The sequence below is a fragment of the Procambarus clarkii genome, chromosome 38, assembly GCF_040958095.1.
Source record: "Procambarus clarkii isolate CNS0578487 chromosome 38, FALCON_Pclarkii_2.0, whole genome shotgun sequence".
Lineage (NCBI taxonomy): Eukaryota > Metazoa > Arthropoda > Malacostraca > Decapoda > Cambaridae > Procambarus > Procambarus clarkii.
This window is the reverse complement of record NC_091187.1, coordinates 16,501,491-16,520,900: the sequence shown is the minus strand read 5'-3', so window position 1 is coordinate 16,520,900 and position 19,410 is coordinate 16,501,491. Positions and strand designations below refer to the sequence as shown.

The 19,410-nt window shown below is 42.2% G+C and overlaps 1 pseudogene; it reads left to right on the top strand.

Moving 5' to 3' along the window:
• LOC123771878 (uncharacterized) lies at positions 1-17,418 on the top strand (annotated as a pseudogene).
• The last annotated feature ends 1,992 nt before the right edge of the window (positions 17,419-19,410 follow it).

Below are 19,410 nucleotides of genomic sequence, written 5' to 3'. Positions count from 1 at the left end.
CCGACCCCGTCAGTCGTCAGGAAGCAGCGGCGTGAGTAACATCGTTCTCGTGTAGGTAAGGCTGATCAATTATTTTTGCTATCTGAGCAGTTGGGAGTTACGCAGAAATATATAGTCTACCTCCACCGACAATGCTTAACGCATTATACATTTGTTCGGTATTATAACATTAAGTTTCTGTAATGCCTCCGAGGGTAATTGTTTACGTATTTTTTTTTTCATCCGGGTTCTGTAGTATTCAAATGTTTGTATTCCACTAATGCTAAATAGTCCGTCCTCTCTCGGATATTGTGGAAGATTTTGAGGATCATGATTTGCCAACATTATATGGGGCAGGATATTATGTAGAATACGTCACTTCCCTACTGTTAAACCACCCCGTCGTCAGGCTAAGCTCGTTAACGCGGCGGTCGACCCCCCCCCCCCTCACCTCTCAAGACGCATTTATTATCGACTTAAATGTACTGTATATTAAAAATAGTTTTTATCGTGTATAAATTAATTTTATATTTTGTTTAATTAGGCATATAGTAGGTTCGGTATTTAGGTTCTGTTGGCAATTATTTGCACTGGAAGTATATGAAGGGTGAAGCATTCACAGCTGCCTGTCCTCAGGCCAGGCTCGCCTACGCCGCCGCCCGACCCAAAGCCGCGTTCGTCAATTTTATCGCGCTGCGTATTCAGAATTATTCTCGCGTATAAGGTAATATTATTTCATCGAGTTAATAGTTTTAAAAACTAAGTTTAGTGACAAGCGACAGTCCTGCGTGCACTGTAATAGATGAACAACTTCCCAACGGGAGGGAGCTGGGACACCACTCCAGGAACTGAATTTACCTGAGGGCCACTAACACTAGTGGCCTCGATGAGGACAGTAAGCCGGCGCCTTGTCAAAGGTCCCCCCATTTGCCCTGATGGGCAAATGGGGTTCACGGGCTTCGGTTCCAGTTGTATTTTAAAACCCAGAGTTTCGGCGTTTACGGCTTCGGCGGGTAGGCGGTTCCACGGGTTTACATCCCTGTGGGTAAAAAAGCATCTCCTGTTTCCTGTGCAACATTCTAGCTTGTTGAGTTTGAACCCGTTGGTCCTTGTTCGTGTAACATCTGACCTTTTGAAGACATTGTCCTGATCGACATCCTCCAAATTGTTTAGAATTTTAAAGGTTTCTAAGAAATCCGCCCTGTCATGCCTGGTTTGTGGTGTTGTTAGCCCTGTGGCCCTCAACCGTTCCTGATACGAGAGATGAATAAGCTCTGGTATGATTTTTGTCGTAAGACATTACTCCATAGCTCTGGTAAGAAATGGCCCCAGAGCAGCTATATCTTTCTGAAGATGAGGTCTCCATGCCTGGATGCAATCATTCATGTGGGGGCGCACCAGAAACTTGTACAGTTGAAGGTCTACTTTTCCTTGAAAGTAAAGGTACGCATGATTATTCCCAGGGTTTGGTTTGCTTTTTTACTGCCGCTCCCACTTGTTGTACAACTGTCAGTGATTGATGGATTCTGACGTGGACTGTTATGCCCCACATGCAAGGTCTTGCATTTATCGACATTAAAAAGTCATCTAATCATTTGTGGAGTTCATGTAGATCTCTTTGTATGATTTCAATATGACTTTCACTTCCCACTTTACCTAATATATCTTAGTGTCATCTGCAAATTTGATTTATAATATTCTCATTTATGTCATTGATGTATATGCCAAAAAGGGTTGGCCCAAAAATGGATCCTTTAGCACCCCACTTTGAACATTGGTGAGGGGTTGGATGAGATATTTGCTTACTAGGCTTGCGATTACACAACTGGTCGGGCTCCGGGTGTGTGCCTTGTTGGGCTTCTAGTTGTTCATGATCGGGCTCCGGTTCCTGTGTGGTTGTGCACCAATGGTTGACTGTGCACTATAGTGCTCCAGGTTTGTGTGCTAGGCCTCCATGGTTGTATGTTTGCTAGAAATCCGGGTTTCTTATTTTGTACAGAGCTCAATTTTTGTTTCCTATGGCTCCATAGTTGGTTTCTAGGGCAAGTGAAGGGTTTTAGGTAGGGCTAAGGGAGTGTTTGTTTGGTAGAGCTAGGAATGGAGTTTGGTTGGGCTCTGGGGGCTGTTTCTTTAGATTGGTGGGGGTGGGATGAGATGTATACTTGCTAGGCTTGTGGTTACACAACTGGTCGGGCTCCAGTTACACAACTGGTCGGGTTCCGGTTACGCAACTGGTCGAGCTCCGGGGGTGTCACTCGGGCTTCGGGTTGTGCATGTTCGGGCTTCGGTTCGTGCATGGTTGTGCTTCAGAAGTTGTTTGTTTTTAATTGTTTGCTTGGTTCGTTCATGCTAGGCTTGCGGTTACACAACTAGTCGGGGTCCGGTTACACAACTGGTCGGGCTTCGGTTACACAACTGGTCGGGCTCCGGTTACATAACTGGTCGGGCTCCGGTTACACAACTGATCGGGCTCCGGTTACGCAACTGGTCGGGCTCCGGGGGTGTCACTAGGGCTTCGGGTTGTGCATATTCGGGCTTCGGTTCGTGCATGGTTGTGCTGCAGAGGTTTTGTTTGGTTCGTTCATGCTAGGTTTGCAGTTACTCAACTGGTCGGTGTCTGGTTACACAACTGGTCGGTGTCTGGTTACACAACTGGTCGGGGTCTGGTTACACAGCTGGTCGGGCTTCGGTTACACAGCTGGTCGGGTTTCGGAGGTTTTTAATTGTTTGCTTGGTTCGTTCATGCTAGGCTTGCGGTTACACAACTGGTCGGGCTTCGGTTACACAACTGGTCGGGCTCCGGTTACATAACTGGTCGGGCTCCGGGGGTGTCACTAGGGCTTCGGGTTGTGCATATTCGGGCTTCGGTTCGTGCATGGTTGTGCTGCAGAGGTTTTATTTGGTTCGTTCATGCTAGGTTTGCAGTTACACAACTGGTCGGGGCCCGGTTACACAACTGGTCGGGCTTCGGTTACACAACTGGTCGGGCTCCGGTTACATAACTGGTCGGGCTCCGGGGGTGTCACCAGGGCTTCGGGTTGTGCATATTCGGGCATCGGTTCGTGCATGGTTGTGCTGCAGAGGTTTTGTTTGGTTCGTTCATGCTAGGTTTGCAGTTACTCAACTGGTCGGTGTCTGGTTACACAACTGGTCGGTGTCTGGTTACACAACTGGTCTGTGTCTGGTTACACAACTGGTCGGGGTCTGGTTACACAGCTGGTCGGGCTTCGGTTACACAGCTGGTCGGGTTTCGGAGGTTTTTAATTGTTTGCTTGGTTCGTTCATGCTAGGCTTGCGGTTACACAACTAGTCGGGGTCCGGTTACACAACTGGTCGGGCTTCGGTTACACAACTGGTCGGGCTCCGGTTACATAACTGGTCGGGCTCCGGGGGTGTCACTAGGGCTTCGGGTTGTGCATATTCGGGCTTCGGTTCGTGCATGGTTGTGCTGCAGAGGTTTTGTTTGGTTCGTTCATGCTAGCTTTGCAGTTACACAACTGGTCGGGGTCCGGTTACACAACTGGTCGGGCTTCGGTTACACAACTGGTCGGGCTCCGGTTACATAACTGGTCGGGCTCCGGGGGTGTCACTAGGGCTTCGGGTTGTGCATATTCGGGCTTCGGTTCGTGCATGGTTGTGCTGCAGAGGTTTTGTTTGGCTCGTTCATGCTAGGTTTGCAGTTACTCAACTGGTCGGTGTCTGGTTACGCAACTGGTCGGTGTCTGGTTACACAACTGGTCGGGCTTCGGTTACACAGCTGGTCGGGTTTCGGAGGTTTTTAATTGTTTGCTTGGTTCGTTCATGCTAGGCTTGCGGTTACACAACTAGTCAGGGTCCGGTTACACAACTGGTCGGGCTTCGGTTACACAACTGGTCGGGCTCCGGTTACATAACTGGTCGGGCTCCGGGGGTGTCACTAGGGCTTCGGGTTGTGCATATTCGGGCTTCGGTTCGTGCATGGTTGTGCTGCAGAGGTTTTGTTTGGTTCGTTTATGCTAGGTTTGCAGTTACACAACTGGTCGGGGTCCGGTTACACAACTGGTCGGGATTCGGTTAAATAACTGGTTGGGCTCCAGGTGTTTCACTTGGGCTTCGGGTTGTGCATGGTCGGGCTTCAGTTCGTGCATGGTTGTGCTTCAGAGGTTGTTTGTTTTTAATTGTTTGCTTGGTTCGTTAATGCTAGGCTTGCGGTTACACAACTATTCGGAGTCTGGTTACACAACTGGTCGGGCTTCGGTTACACAACTGGTCGGGCTCCGGTTACACAACTGGTCGGGCTTCGGTTACACAACTGGTCGGGCTCCGGTTACGCAACTGGTCGGGCTCCGGGGGTGTCACTAGGGCTTCGGGTTGTGCATATTCGGGCTTCGGTTCGTGCATGGTTGTGCTGCAGAGGTTTTATTTGGTTCCTTCATGGTAGGTTTGCAGTTACTCAACTGGTCGGTGGCTGGTTACACAACTGGTCGGTGTCTGGTTACACAACTGGTCGGGGTCTGGTTACACAGCTGGTCGGGCTTCGGTTACACAGCTGGTCGGGTTTCGGAGGTTTTTAATTGTTTGCTTGGTTCGTTCATGCTAGGCTTGCGGTTACACAACTAGTCGGGGTCCGGTTACACAACTGGTCGGGCTTCGGTTACACAACTGGTCGGGCTCCGGTTACATAACTGGTCGGGCTCCGGGGGTGTCACTAGGGCTTCGGGTTGTGCATATTCGGGCTTCGGTTCGTGCATGGTTGTGCTGCAGAGGTTTTGTTTGGTTCGTTCATGCTAGGTTTGCAGTTACACAACTGGTCGGGGTCCGGTTACACAACTGGTCGGGCTCCGGTTACATAACTGGTCGGGCTCCGGGGGTGTCAGTAGGGCTTCGGGTTGTGCATATTCGGGCTTCGGTTCGTGCATGGTTGTGCTGCAGAGGTTTTGTTTGGTTCGTTCATGCTAGGTTTACAGTTACACAACTGGTCGGGGTCCGGTTACACAACTGGTCGGGATTCGGTTAAATAACTGGTTGGGCTCCAGGTGTTTCACTTGGGCTTCGGGTTGTGCATGGTCGGGCTTCGGTTCGTGCATGGTTGTGCTTCAGAGGTTGTTTGTTTTTAATTGTTTGCTTGGTTCGTTAATGCTAGGCTTGCGGTTACACAACTAGTCGGAGTCTGGTTACACAACTGGTCGGGCTTCGGTTACACAACTGGTCGGGCTTCGGTTACACAACTGGTCGGGCTCCGGTTACATAACTGGTCGGGCTCCGGTTACACAACTGGTCGGGCTCCGGTTACGCAACTGGTCGGGCTCCGGGGGTGTCACTAGGGCTTCGGGTTGTGCATATTCGGGCTTCGGTTCGTGCATGGTTGTGCTGCAGAGGTTTTGTTTGGTTCCTTCATGCTAGGTTTGCAGTTACTCATCTGGTCGGTGTCTGGTTACACAACTGGTCGGTGTCTGGTTACACAACTGGTCGGGGTCTGGTTACACAGCTGGTCGGGCTTCGGTTACACAGCTGGTCGGGTTTCGGAGGGTTTTAATTGTTTGCTTGGTTCGTTCATGCAAGGCTTGCGGTTACACAACTAGTCGGGGTCCGGTTACACAACTGGTCGGGCTTCGGTTACACAACTGGTCGGGCTCCGGTTACATAACTGGTCGGGCTCCGGGGGTGTCACTAGGGCTTCGGGTTGTGCATATTCGGGCTTCGGTTCGTGCATGGTTGTGCTGCAGAGGTTTTGTTTGGTTCGTTCATGCTAGGTTTGCAGTTACTCAACTGGTCGGTGTCTGGTTACACAACTGGTCGGGGTCTGGTTACACAGCTGGTCGGGCTTCGGTTACACAGCTGGTCGGGTTTCGGAGGTTTTTAATTGTTTGCTTGGTTCGTTCATGCTAGGCTTGCGGTTACACAACTAGTCGGAGTCTGGTTACACAACTGGTCGGGCTTCGGTTACACAACTGGTCGGGCTGCGGTTACGCAACTGGTCGGGCTCCGGGGGTGTCACTAGGGCTTCGGGTTGTGCATATTCGGGCTTCGGTTCGTGCATGGTTGTGCTGCAGAGGTTTTGTTTGGTTCCTTCATGCTAGGTTTGCAGTTACACAAGTGGTCGGAGTCCTGTTACACAACTGGTGGGGCTTCGGTTACACAACTAGTCGGGGTTGAGTTAAACAACAGGTCAGGCTCCGGTTACACAACTGGTCGGGTTCCGGTTACACAACTCGTTGGTCTTCGGTTACACAACTGGTCGGTGTCTGGTTACATAACTGGTCGGGCTCTGGTTACACAACTGGTCGGGGTCGAGATAGACAACAGATCAGGCTCTGGTTACACAGCTGGTCGGGCTTCGGTTACACAACTGGTTGGGTTCTGTTTACACAACTGGTCGAGGTCCGGTTACACAACTGGTCGGGCTTCGGTTACACAACTGGTCGGGCTCCGGTTACATAACTGGTCGGGCTCCGGTTACACAACTGGTCGGGCTCCGGTTACGCAACTGGTCGGGCTCCGGGGGTGTCACTAGGGCTTCGGGTTGTGCATGGTCGGGCTTCGGTTCATCCATGGTTGTGCTTCAGAGGTTGTTTGTTTTTAATTGTTTGCTTGGTTCGTTCATGCAAGGCTTGCGGTTACACAAGTGGTCGGGGTCCGGTTACACAACTGGTGGGGCTTCGGTTACACAACTAGTCGGGGTCGAGTTAAACAACAGGTCAGGCTCCGGTTACACAACTGGCCGGGTTCCAGTTACACAACTGGTCGGTGTCTGGTTACACAACTGGTCGGTGTCTGGTTACACAACTGGTCGGTGTCTGGTTACACAACTGGTCGGTGTCTGGTTACACAACTGGTCGGTGTCTGGTTACACAACTGGTCGGTGTCTGGTTACATAACTGGTCGGGCTCTGGTTACAGAACAGGTCGGGGTCGAGATAGGCAATAGATCAGGCTCTGGTTACACAGCTGGTTGGGCTTCGGTTACACAACTGGTTGGGTTTTGTTTACACAACTGGTTAGGTTCTGTTTACACAACTGGTCGGGGTCCGGTTACACAACTGGTCAGGCTCCGGTTACATAACTGGTCGGGCTCCGGTTACGCAAATGGTCGGGCTCCGGTTACGCAACTGGTCGGGCTCCGGGGGTGTCACTAGGGCTTCGGGTGGTGCATATTCGGGCTTCGGTTCGTGCATGGTTGTGCTGCAGAGGTTTTGTTTGGTTCGTTCAAGCTAGGCTTGCAGTTACAAAACTGGTTGGGGTGCGGTTACACAACTGGTGAGGCTTCGGGGTGCACAAATAACTACCGCTCGCTGGTTGAATAGGGGATGCTTAATTAACTATCTCTTTTAGCGGCAAAAAAGCAATGAAGTGTGCAACTATGGTCTAGTTGTAAACATTGCAAATAAAGCAGTGGATTGTTGCAGTTGTATTGGTTGCACCATCTTGAGTCTGTTCGTTCTGTAATAATAGACAAAGCCGTCGCTGATAGATTAGCAGAACTATTCGCATACTTTGCGTCATTATATAATGGAATGTGAAAAAATCGCGGAATTTAGAGATAACACCATCAATAAGTGCCCAAGAAATGTATAAGTACTTCATTCATAATGGTGTGCTGCCCGAAATCTTAATGAAGTAGTTGGGCGAGTCAAATTCAAGTTCAATTTCAAAAAAAGTGTGCAACAAGACTAGTAACTGTGCGACTCATATCAGACTCATCACATTTGCGACTCATCAGATGTAAAGTGCCTTGTATAGTGACTGGTGACTGTTGAGAGCCTCTTGTTGAATCACTTGTGACACAAAAGATTATTGATGTGTATTTGTGTGGGTGATTAAATATGTATGTATATGTATATATGTACATGTATGTATGAGAATGTGTACATATATATATAACATTAATAATTTTGTAACTAGCGTCAAAAATTATTTGCTTAGCTAAACGAACTAGAGGGTTCAGTTCCTGAACCGATTATGTGCCTCTGTAATCCTTTACACCACCGCCCAGGGGATGGGTATGGGGTGCATAATAAAGAATGAAATTGAATTGAATAATGTTTATTCAGGTAAAAGTAAATACATTACAAAGTTACAAGCAGAATGTTGGACTTCTAAATAAAGCTAGTACATACTATGCCTAAAGCCACTAAACAATATAATAAAACAATTAACATCGTGTAGTGTATTCTATATATTAAAAAATATTACTTTGAAACCGGTATTAGTCGGTAAAAAAAATTGGGCTACTTTTATTGAAATACAATTTTCTATACAATTCAATTTCAACCTACAATTTTCTCTCATCTTCTTTTTTTTTTTTCATTTCATGTAATCTGTTATCATTTTTTTGTCTATAAATTTTGCAAGTATTTACCTCCTTAAAATTTTCTTAGATTAAGGACCTGCCCGAAACGCTGCGCGTGCTAGTGGCTTTACAAGACTGTAATTACCATATTTGTATCCTCACATTCCTTATGTACATTCTTGTATATGCATAAATAAATAAATAAATAAATTACAAATTCGCTACTTTTTACCCCCTCAGGTCGCTACTTTCCGCAATGTGGACCTGGCAACCCTGGTGGCCGTCAGTGTGGTCTTAACAGCTGTGGGAGAGGGTATAGGCCTCTGCTCCTGGACACTCTACCATACCTTCACTCTCTCTGGGTAAATATTGGTGTAGATAATGTGATTGTTCATTTTTCTGGTGTTAATGTGCGTCAACAGCTGTTTTTTTCTCTTTAATTCTCTTTTTTTGTTTTGTTTTTCCCCTCAAGTTGTCATGGTTCATGAGTCAAGTTCCTTCGTTCCACTTGGCCGCCACTCAATGTGTTCTTGAGTGAGTTTGTTATATTAGCTAGTTTTAACCCATTTTACATTGTAACTAGTTTTACTAGGATGGTCTATCATGTGTGAATAGGCAGTAGGGCACTGGATATTTATGTTCTCATGACAAGGCTTTATAGCCGCCGCCTTGTTTGTAGGCCTATTGTGTAATATTTTCTTGATACGACTAATGTAAAAACAATGAAACATACAACCTTGGTTAGTGTTCTCTTATAATTTGAAACTGAACATTGATATCACTGTAGAAATGGTGTATGACAAGTTGTCCTTCACAGCTTAACACGAACTTCAATAAATTTTAATAACAATGTATAATTACGAATTATAATGAATGAATTAACAGATGTCACATAGTATATAAGACAGTTTGCCAAGAGGCTAAAATCTTCTTAGTCTTGCCCATTCCTTTGTAGCCTAAGCTAACCTAAGCTAATTCATCTCTTAACACTATTCAGTGTATAGTTTAGACAAACCGTAAACTAGTTTTGTTTTACCTTTTTGTTTCCGTTAACAAGCTTAGGTATACACAGCAATGTGCTGCTATGCTATTCTATTTGGCTGATTTGACCGTATCCCCATGTGTAATTTGTCCAGAAAAGAGTGGGTAGCTTCGAGAGGCAAATTAGAACTGGGGGTATCTTATCCGAATAATGTTTTATTTATTACTTTTTTTTGAGAGAAGGGGGCGGGGGAAAGGATATTGCATGGATAAGCCCAAAATTGTAATTATACTTTATTTTGGAAAATGAACCATATTAGAAATATAATGATAATAATTTTATGTGGAGCACTTTTTGGGAGTAACTGTCAATATGGGCATGTTGAGTGCTGGTATGTATACATTATATACAAGATTTCTTATATTCTTGTAAAGCCACTAGCATGCAGAGCCATTCCATTCCATTATACCATTCACTGATGAGGGGGGGGGGGGGATATGACCCCTGTAAGTCTTGTTGAGATTCTAATACAGTACGAGGGGCTGTTCTGTTACCTATTCAGGTACTAGCCAGATGTAATGCTTAACCTGACTCACCGATTGACGTGCAACATCTTCCATTGTGCTATTTGGATGTAGATAAGGGAACTTGTATTTGGATACATTAATAATTTGTGATGCAATCAACACAATAACACACCAATACAATTTTTCTGTATTGTGTATCATAACAGCAAATGAAGATGAGTTTCATAAAGAAGTGGACCTTGGAGGCAAAATCCACCACTTGCTAAAAGTTGCACGACACGTAGCAGCAGCTGCCGGAAAATTTAACCAAATAATCAAGCGTACTTTTGACTTTATGGAAAAGAACGTATTGATTCAACTATATAAATCTCGGAGCATAAACCACAGGGCTTGTGGATGGTATTAAGTTTTTCTGGTGTGCCCCCATTTGGATTACTGTATCCAAGCATGGAGACTTCATCTTCAGAAGGACATAGCTGCTCTGCAGGAAGAGCAACACTTTGCATTAAGTCATTCCAGAGCTAAGTCATCTCTTGTATCAGTAATGGTTAAAGGCCACAGGGCTAACAACACTGCAAACCAGGCATGACAGGGTGGATCTCATTGACACTTTTAAAATACTGAACAAGTTGGAGGATGTTGATCTTGATAATTTCTTCAAAAGGCCAGATGAAACACAAACAAGGAGTGACGGTTTGAAACTCGACACGCCACAATGTAGGATTGAGAATAGGAGATGCTTTTTCACCCACAGGGTTATAAATCCAGGGCCTACCTGTCGAAGCCATAAATGCCAAAACTGTGTCAAGTTCTAAAAACTACCTGGAAAAGATCAAGGCAAATGGGGGGTTGCTTTCAACAAGCTGCCATCTTCTTATCCTCGTTGAGGCCATTAGGGTTAGTGGCCCTCAAATAAATCGGGTAAATTGTTGGCATGAATGCAAGAATTGTAGTCAAACATTCCTAAGAATCCAACATATCCAATTGATCGGTTGAATAAGAGCTGATAATTCAGACAATTTGATTATATTAACAATTTTCATTTAGATTGGTGAATATTTTTTATTTACATGTAAACCATTCTAATTTAGTGATTTAGTAGATAAACATCAGATATCTACACTAGTTTGTTAATTTACAAGACTATTTTGTGCCTTCAACATTTGCTCTTCTAAAATAGCATGCAGAAAATACTGTAGCTATATTACAATTGGTTTCTTTCTCAACTCACAATTGGGAATTTCGAGTTCAGATCCCGGGTGAGACAAATAGTTGGGCAAATTCATTATCATCTAATGCCTCTATTCATCTAGCAGTGTAAATAGGCACCCAGGAGTTGGGCAGTGTGTTCTGGGGTTGCATCCTGGGAAGGGTCAGTGGTGTGATCTTGATATGATCATTTCAGCTAATACTGTCAAGGTAGGCCTATACAAATTCTTTAGACCATCAGTGTCATACACCTGTCATTATATTTTATTTTGGGGCAATCATGCACTTTATTGGACCAGACAGCCACCCAGGAGGCCTGGTCAGAGACCGAACTGTGGGGACGTTGATCCTCAGAACCACCACAAGGTAGCCACGAGGTAGGAGGTAGGTTAGGCAAGGTTTAGCAGCTGACTTGATTATAAATTTTAATTTGTGGGGGATTGGGGTGGTAGGAAGGCCAAAATGTGCAAGTCCTAGTCATTATGTTATGCATGTGCCACCCATAATTGTCATAATTATATTTTTTATAAGGAATTATTCACAAATGGTTGCCCTGTTTTGATGGTCAAAATGCAGAATGCATAGGAAATTAATTATTTGTAAATTTCTCTTAATTCAGTTGGACAAATGATGGGTTAAAATAGAAATCCAACATAAGGTGCTTCAGGATTAGTATTACCATATTAGTATTAAGTTTTAGTCTTTAATGTTTTTCCTGCCCGAAACGCTTTGAGTAATAGTGGCTTTAGGCATTGTATGTACTGTACTAGCTCTATCTATAAATCCATCAACTTTGTATCTTGTATGTATGTACCTTACCTGAATAAAAATTTATTTATTATTTATTATATTGTAAGTTAAGTAAGAAACCTGTTCATGTATTACAGTAGTTGTAGGTGCTCTCAAAAAGTTTTTTTTTATGGTGGGGAGGAGTTACTAGGGGCAGTGACAATTCTCATGAAATCCCTCGTGCAACAAATGGGCCTAGGCCCATTTGTTTGTTCGAGAGGTCATACTTTATTTCATACTCATTAATTTTGGTTGTTTTTTCCACAGTATCACTGCAGGCATTAGGTGCTGGAACTGTGAATTACAAATCTCTTTGATTTGAAGTGGCAATACATCCTATCGACTGTACCTGCATGCATATTAACTTCTGTTTGGACATCACAGTTGTATTATTCTACTATAAGGGCACAGAGAACACCTATATCACAGTATTCTGGTTCTATAAAAATGACATTGTTAAGGGGATATCTGTACGTTGATCTTGTGGAAGCAAAGAAGTTGCCTGACTGCGACACAGTATTCATCAATATTAATCCTAAAAACACTTCAGATCCCTTTGCCCAGCTAAAAATAGGACATTGCGTTCTTTGTAAGACAGCCGTTAAAAACAATGACCTTTCTCCCAAGTGGCATGAATCACATAGAATTCCTGTATGCCATTATGCTGATGAGCTACAAATTCAGGTTTTGGATAAGGATTATTTTGATAGTGGAATACTTGGGGAGGTCATCATCAAGCCTGAAGACCTACTAAATGGCAAGACCTTAAAAGGATGGTATCCACTGTCTGGTAGTGATGGTCATATTAAACTTAAGATGAATTATGTACCTAAAGAAATGATCAAGGCAACATTTGAGGTTCCCGATTGTTACTTCAAATTACGAGAAGGTTGCAAAGTTACTCTGTATCAGGATGCACACTGTCCACCTCTTCCCATTTATGAGGGCATCCCAACAGCTGATGAAGTTTTTAGAGCTCCCTGTGCTTGGGGTGATTTGTTCAAAGCGGTGAATGGGGCTCAAAGATTTATTTATGTTACTGGTTGGAGTGTGTATACGGAAACTGTCCTAGTAAGAGATGACTGTGATTGTGAAGAAGGTAAGGGGGAATCCTTTGGTGAACTACTGAAAAGAAAAGCAGCTAAAGGTGTACTTGTATTGGTGATGATCTGGAATGAGAAAATGAGTACAGAGTTGACATCTGGCTTTATGGGTACCCATGATAAAGAGACACAGTTGTTCTTTGAGAATTCTGATGTTGAAGTAGCATTAGTCCCCAGAGTACGTTACTTCAAGGGAATGGAATCTTTCCTTAAAAACCAATTTTCTGAAACATGTTATACACATCACCAAAAAGCCGTTATCCTAGATTGCCCTCCTGCAGATGATAAAGATCAGCCAAGAATTCAAACGTTTATTGGTGGATTAGATATTACTAATGGCAGATATGATACACCAAAACATAAACTTGTCGGAACAATTCGGAGTCATCAAGACTTTGCAACAGTCACAAGTAAAGTTGGTCCTCGTCAACCTTGGCATGATATTCATTGTCGGTTAGAGGGGCCTGTAGCTATGGATGTTCTTGCGAACTTTACTGAACGATGGAGAAAACAGGTCCATGGCAGAGAGTCTCGCCTCCTTCCAATTTCAGAAGAAATGTTTGCATTAGAAGCTCCAGTAACTGGTAAAGATTGTGAAATGTGGAGTACGCAAATTTTCAGATCAATTTCTTCAGACTCTGCTATTTTCAGCACTGACAGATATTCAGCTATTCCAGAGAGAAGTGGTAAATATGTTGATGACAGTATACATCGAGCATATATTCATCAGATTCGAAAAGCAGACAGTTTTCTTTATATTGAAAATCAATATTTTCTTGGGTCGGCTTATAACTGGGAAAAAGAACAAGATACTCCGGCTTGCCACTTGATCCCACTAGAAATTGCTCAATCCATTGTGGAGAAGATAAATGCCGGAGAATATATGGCGGTATATGTTCTAGTGCCTATGTTTCCTGAAGGAGACCCAGCAAGTGGCCCTGTTCAAGAAATTCTTCACTGGCAGCATCGCACCATGCAGATGATGTATCGTACTATAGCTGAAGCTATTGAAGCAAATGAGCTAGGCACTCGTCCAAGAGACTACCTCTCATTCTTCTGTCTAGGAACAGTTGAATGTCCTGAAGATTTAACTCCACCTGAATCAGGCACTCAAGCTTCTGAACTTCGGGAAAATGCAAGACTTATGATTTATGTGCACTCAAAAATGATGATTGTTGATGATGACTATATCATTGTTGGCTCTGCAAACATCAATCAGCAGAGCATGGGTGGCACTAGAGACTGAAATAGCAGTAGGATGCTTTCAGCCACTGCACACACGAGAAGTGAGTGGCCAGCCACAAGGATCAATTTCTAAATTCAGGTTGGCACTTTGGGCAGAGCACCTGGGTGGTGTCAGTGAAATTCACATGAATCCAGGTTCAATTGAATGCATGCATGCTGTAAATAAACTAGCGGATAACAATTGGAGTGTCTATTCATCTGGTGAGCCTTGTAAAATTGAGGGCCATTTGATGCGATATCCAGTTGATGTTGGTCAGGATGGACAAGTGACGGCTCTGAAAGGTTCAGAAAACTTTCCAGATACTGAAGCTCCAGTTCTTGGAGCTCCAAACTGCTTGCCAAATAAATTGACGACATAATTCCAGTGGATCATTTGCTTAGTTCAAAGTGTTCCATTGATAAACTATTGAATGGAAATGTTTATATTATTCGAATACAGTTCATTTGATGTTTCTCTCATATAAGGCATATTATTGTTCAATGTTTTCATTAAAGTAAATTATATAAACATATCTTGTTAGGAATATTTTCATTGTTTTTAATTTGTGTATAGTAGCGTGGAAATCTAGAAATGACCAGATATTAATATGACATTGTATTGGTGCACTCATTATCACACCTGTCTTGAGAAACAGAAACATTGCACTTTGAGCCATAAATATAATTTTGTTAACATAAACAGAATATACAGGTACCTACTTACTTTAATTTGTAATTCCAGAATTCTAATTTTTTTTCTCATTTCAACTTCAGCCAAAGATTGATTTAAGAATCTAAATGCTGGCTCTGGAGCTTTAATCTGTAATTGGTGTAAATCTTATATGTTCAAGTACTTTACTTTATCTCATTTTGAAAAGGTATGTTAATATTTGGATACAAATTTACCTGCTATCAAAAATAAAAGGTAGATGCATTTAAACTTTATTTGGTATAGCAGTTTGAACAATGCAAAGTGCAGTTTGATCTTAATTTCAGTAGTGTATTGTACAGTAATTAACTAATGCTATACTTTTTTCATGTTAAATATCTAAAATGTTACCTGTATTTGAGGTATGAGAATAATAGTATGTTTTCCATTTTGTAATTTTGTCCATTGGACTAAAAAAAAAAAAAATAGAAATTTAAATTTGAGGCTTTGGCCAATGACATGTCAGGGATAAATCACAATACGTTTGAATGGCTCTACCTTGTGTAACTTCCGGGGATCAACGGCCCCATGGCCCGGTCTCTGACCAGGCCTCGCAGTTGGACTTGCGTAGATCGCTTGTATAAATCACATCCCATGGTTTCATTGTGGCATAAACATGGTGATTTAAGCTAAGCTAAGCTCTGCCTGCTATGACTAATCCCACCACCTGTGCTACTGGTTACCTGTCTGCCATTAGCTTTATGCCTTGTACATGGGTTATTTACTTCATTTGTTGTGGTAAAAGGATTACACCCATAGAAAGTAGGTGGAGCAGGTTATATCTACAAACATGTTCCATATACTCTACTACCATTGCCACAGAAAGAGGAAACTAGATTGTTTCCTTCAAGGAGTGCCAGACCAACCGGGCTGTGGTGGGTATGTGGGCCTGCGGGCCACTCCAAGCAACAGCCTGGTGGACCAAACTCTCATAAGTCAAGTATCCCAGAACCCCATCAACCTGGTTGATGGGGTTCTGGGAGTTCTTCTACTCCCCAAGCCCGGCCTGAGGCCAGGCTTGAACCAGGTATCATTAACAAATTATCACTTCAGGAATCATGAAACATCTGCAATGATAACATTTTTGTTCAGTTGTTTTGATTTAGTCTCATTAACATTTTATATTGAAAGACTAAGTGATATACACAAATCACATTAATGTGATGTATCAATGATGAGTCATTCATTTGTTATCTAAGATTTAAACACTCTTTATTGTGAGTTGTTTATTCCATGCAGATCTACAGTTTTACCCAAGGCTTAATTTTAGATACCTGCTTTATCATGGGTTTAAAAGATTGTTAACCAGGGTTTGCATTGCATCAACTGAAGTCACTTTTTGCAACTTATTTTAGTTTCAGGGTAAGATATCTCTCAACTTTTGTAGTGTGATATTGTGGTACCATATAGTTAGTGTCAGAACTATAACTTTTTTGTCATGTCTATCTTCAGTGGGCTAGAAACCATGAATTTTTGACAGCTTGTTATGCTTCCATTGTTAAAGTGTTACTTTTACATTATTGGATTTGAAGCTACTCGTAGTAAATCGGAATCTAATGGTACAATTTGTCGTTCTCCCAGATTCTTTTTGTTTTATCCTGGGTTTATTTACACTACCTCAGAATCATCCACACGCCATGTCACTAAATCTAACCAATCACAGAAGGCTATATTGTTACCCAATAGTTTCAAGTATTAAGTGTTATTGATAAACCACCACATATAATCTTGGTAACAATAATTCTTTCATATGTGCACAGTGTTATCAGCCACTCTGTTATTCTCGGTCTAGAAGACAAGTTGTGTTCAATCTGAATGTCTTGCTGCTTACTCTGTTCCTAGTTCAAAATGCTGCAAAAATATTTGAACATAAAACAACGATTACCTCTATGATCACGGCCTTTGCATGCTATGAAATAGCACATTCCAAAGCCCTTGCATTCTTCTTGGTTCCTTGTTATTCATTCTTTCTAAAATAACATTAGTTTATCAATTCAGTTGCAAAAATAACTTAAGTTTTTTATGCTAAATATTTTTTAGTTAAAGCAGCTGATAATACTACAGAATTATGATTAGTGTCAAATGTTCAGGAAAGTATTTATGTATTTCAAAAAGATATTATGAATTTCAGTACTTCTGTGTAAGAATTTAACTGGTGAAAAACAAACTTTACCTTCTGGTGTTTGTGAATGGAAGTTTTGAACATTTTTAAAGTGCAAGAATCTTCTCAAAAGTACTTTTTTTTCAGTGCAACTACTATGTGCTTATGTCATCCAGACATTTAACAAAGGCCTCTTGGATACACTAATATTCTTACTTGCTGCAGATTGTCTGAAATTGTGCATGTTAGAGTTGATGTGTGATTTACTGGTGCCTTGCAGATAGCTAATTTTATATTAAATAGCTTGACATTTATAGTGTTATAAAGTTTAGATATTGCATGATACTCTATACCATAGTGATTTCCACAGCTTGTCATTTCTCCCACATTACATTTGTCATAGTGCATGAACATGTCTTCCTTATGCTTAATTTGTGTGCTTAGAAATGTAAGTACTGTATAGCATCTTAGTGAGTTTATAATTTTCCAAAATGGAATTATTTTTTATATAAATGATTTTTTCAAGAGTTTGATCTTTCCATAAGCCCTAATATCTTTCCTACACAATTTAACAGTAAATGTTTCTTTGAAGCAATGTGTAAGAGATCAAATTAGTTACTTCGTATATTTATTTCTATTTTTTTTTTCTAAATGCACAATTTGGGGGGTTAATGCCACTTGTGGTTAGTGGTTATTTTACTTTTAATTTGAAGAAATATTAATTTGTTCTTCAAATAATATCACGTGAATAGAGTTGGAACAGACTACAGTAGCTTACAGTTGTCATCAGATATCCACAAAACTATTACTTGTCAAAATATACAACAGGAAAAAAAGTCAAGAATCAGTGTTGCAGGATTTTGTAGTAACTTTTTACATTGCAGAAAAGACAATAATAAATACTTGAAATCAAATGTAAAACTTTAATGTATTGACCTGTTTATGACCACATTTCTACATTACACGAAGATAGAGTACACTTATTCTGAAGGTAGAAGTTGGATACTCTGACCAATCTCCTTCACTTGTATCACAATGAATGCATGGCTGTAAGCACTGAGGGGGTATTGGGATCACATGCAAAACAAAATGCAATAAATTAGGATAAATATTCTAACCACTTCTGGGAAAAATATGGGTATTAACACACCAGTATTCTCATTATTAAACAATTTGCAGATGGTGTGGGCTTTTCCATTTTCCAAATGCAACTTGTTTAGAATACCACAAATTTCTTTAAGGTCTTACAGTTTGTAGTTACTAGAAAAGAACTTTATACTATTTCTGTGCTTAACACATCTATGATGGTAGCGAGGAGAACAAGTTGACTGTATTGGTAGTTACCGGGGAGGAAACTGTTAAACAAAAATTAAAAGACTGGAAACTAAAAAGTTCCCCAGGACTAGATGAAGTGTTTGCCAGGATGCTTAAAGAATGTAAATAGCAAATTAGTGAGTCATTGTCTTTCATCTATAATAAATCATTACAGTCAAGCAAGAGTACCAGAATTGCAGAGCATTGCAAATGTTTTTTTTTTTGTTTTTTTTTTTTAAGAAGGGAGTTGTGTAAAAGACGACAACTGTTCACGGCTATCTTGTACAATAATGCAAAAGTTGCATGCACGGTCATGATCTTGTACGGTGTGATGTTGGAATGGTCATGATCTTACATGGGGGTGATGTTGCAAGGACTAAAAATACAGTTGCAATTGAGCGAAATGAAAAGGGAAAATTCAAAATATTTTGTACAGGTATCAAAATAGATTGTACCTTGAGGTTACCTTGAGGTGCTTCCGGGGCTTAGCGTTCCCGCGGCCCGGTCGTCGACCAGGCCTCCTGGTTGCTGGACTGATCAACCAGGCTGTTGGACGTGGCTGCTCGCAGCCTGACGTATGAGTCACAGCCTGGTTGATCAGGTATCCTTTGGAGGTGCTTATCCAGTTCTCTCTTGAACACTGTGAGGGGTCGGCCAGTTATGCCCCTTATGTGTAGTGGAAGTGTGTTGAACAGTCTCGGACCTCTGATGTTGATAGAGTTCTCTCTCAGAGTACCAGTTGCACCTCTGTTTTTCAACGGGGGTATTCTGCACATCCTGCCATGTCTTCTGGTCTCATGTGATGTTATTTCTGTGTGCAGGTTTGGGACCAGCCCCTCTAACCAGCCAGCCTGTACAAAGACAATTTTAAAAGGGATCGTTTAGTGAAAGTAGATTTTATCGCAGGTATGAAGTTTCTTTTTCAGGTAGGTACTGGTAGTTCCTTTTCAGGTAGGATGTTTTACAACATATAACGTATAGAGTGAAGATAAGAGGTACCTACAGGTAAGAAGAGGTGGCTCTTGCTTCCCCCTCACTCCCTGCTATAACAGTGAAGAAGCAAAATAAACCCCTGAATGGAGACCCTATGTATTTCTCCATGTTCTCTCATCTGGTCATTTATCGTACCCAATGGCTGCGTCCCCCAGGGATTAACACACTAATTTGGTGGAGGGATGGGAGTAAAACTGGACATTGAGGCCACC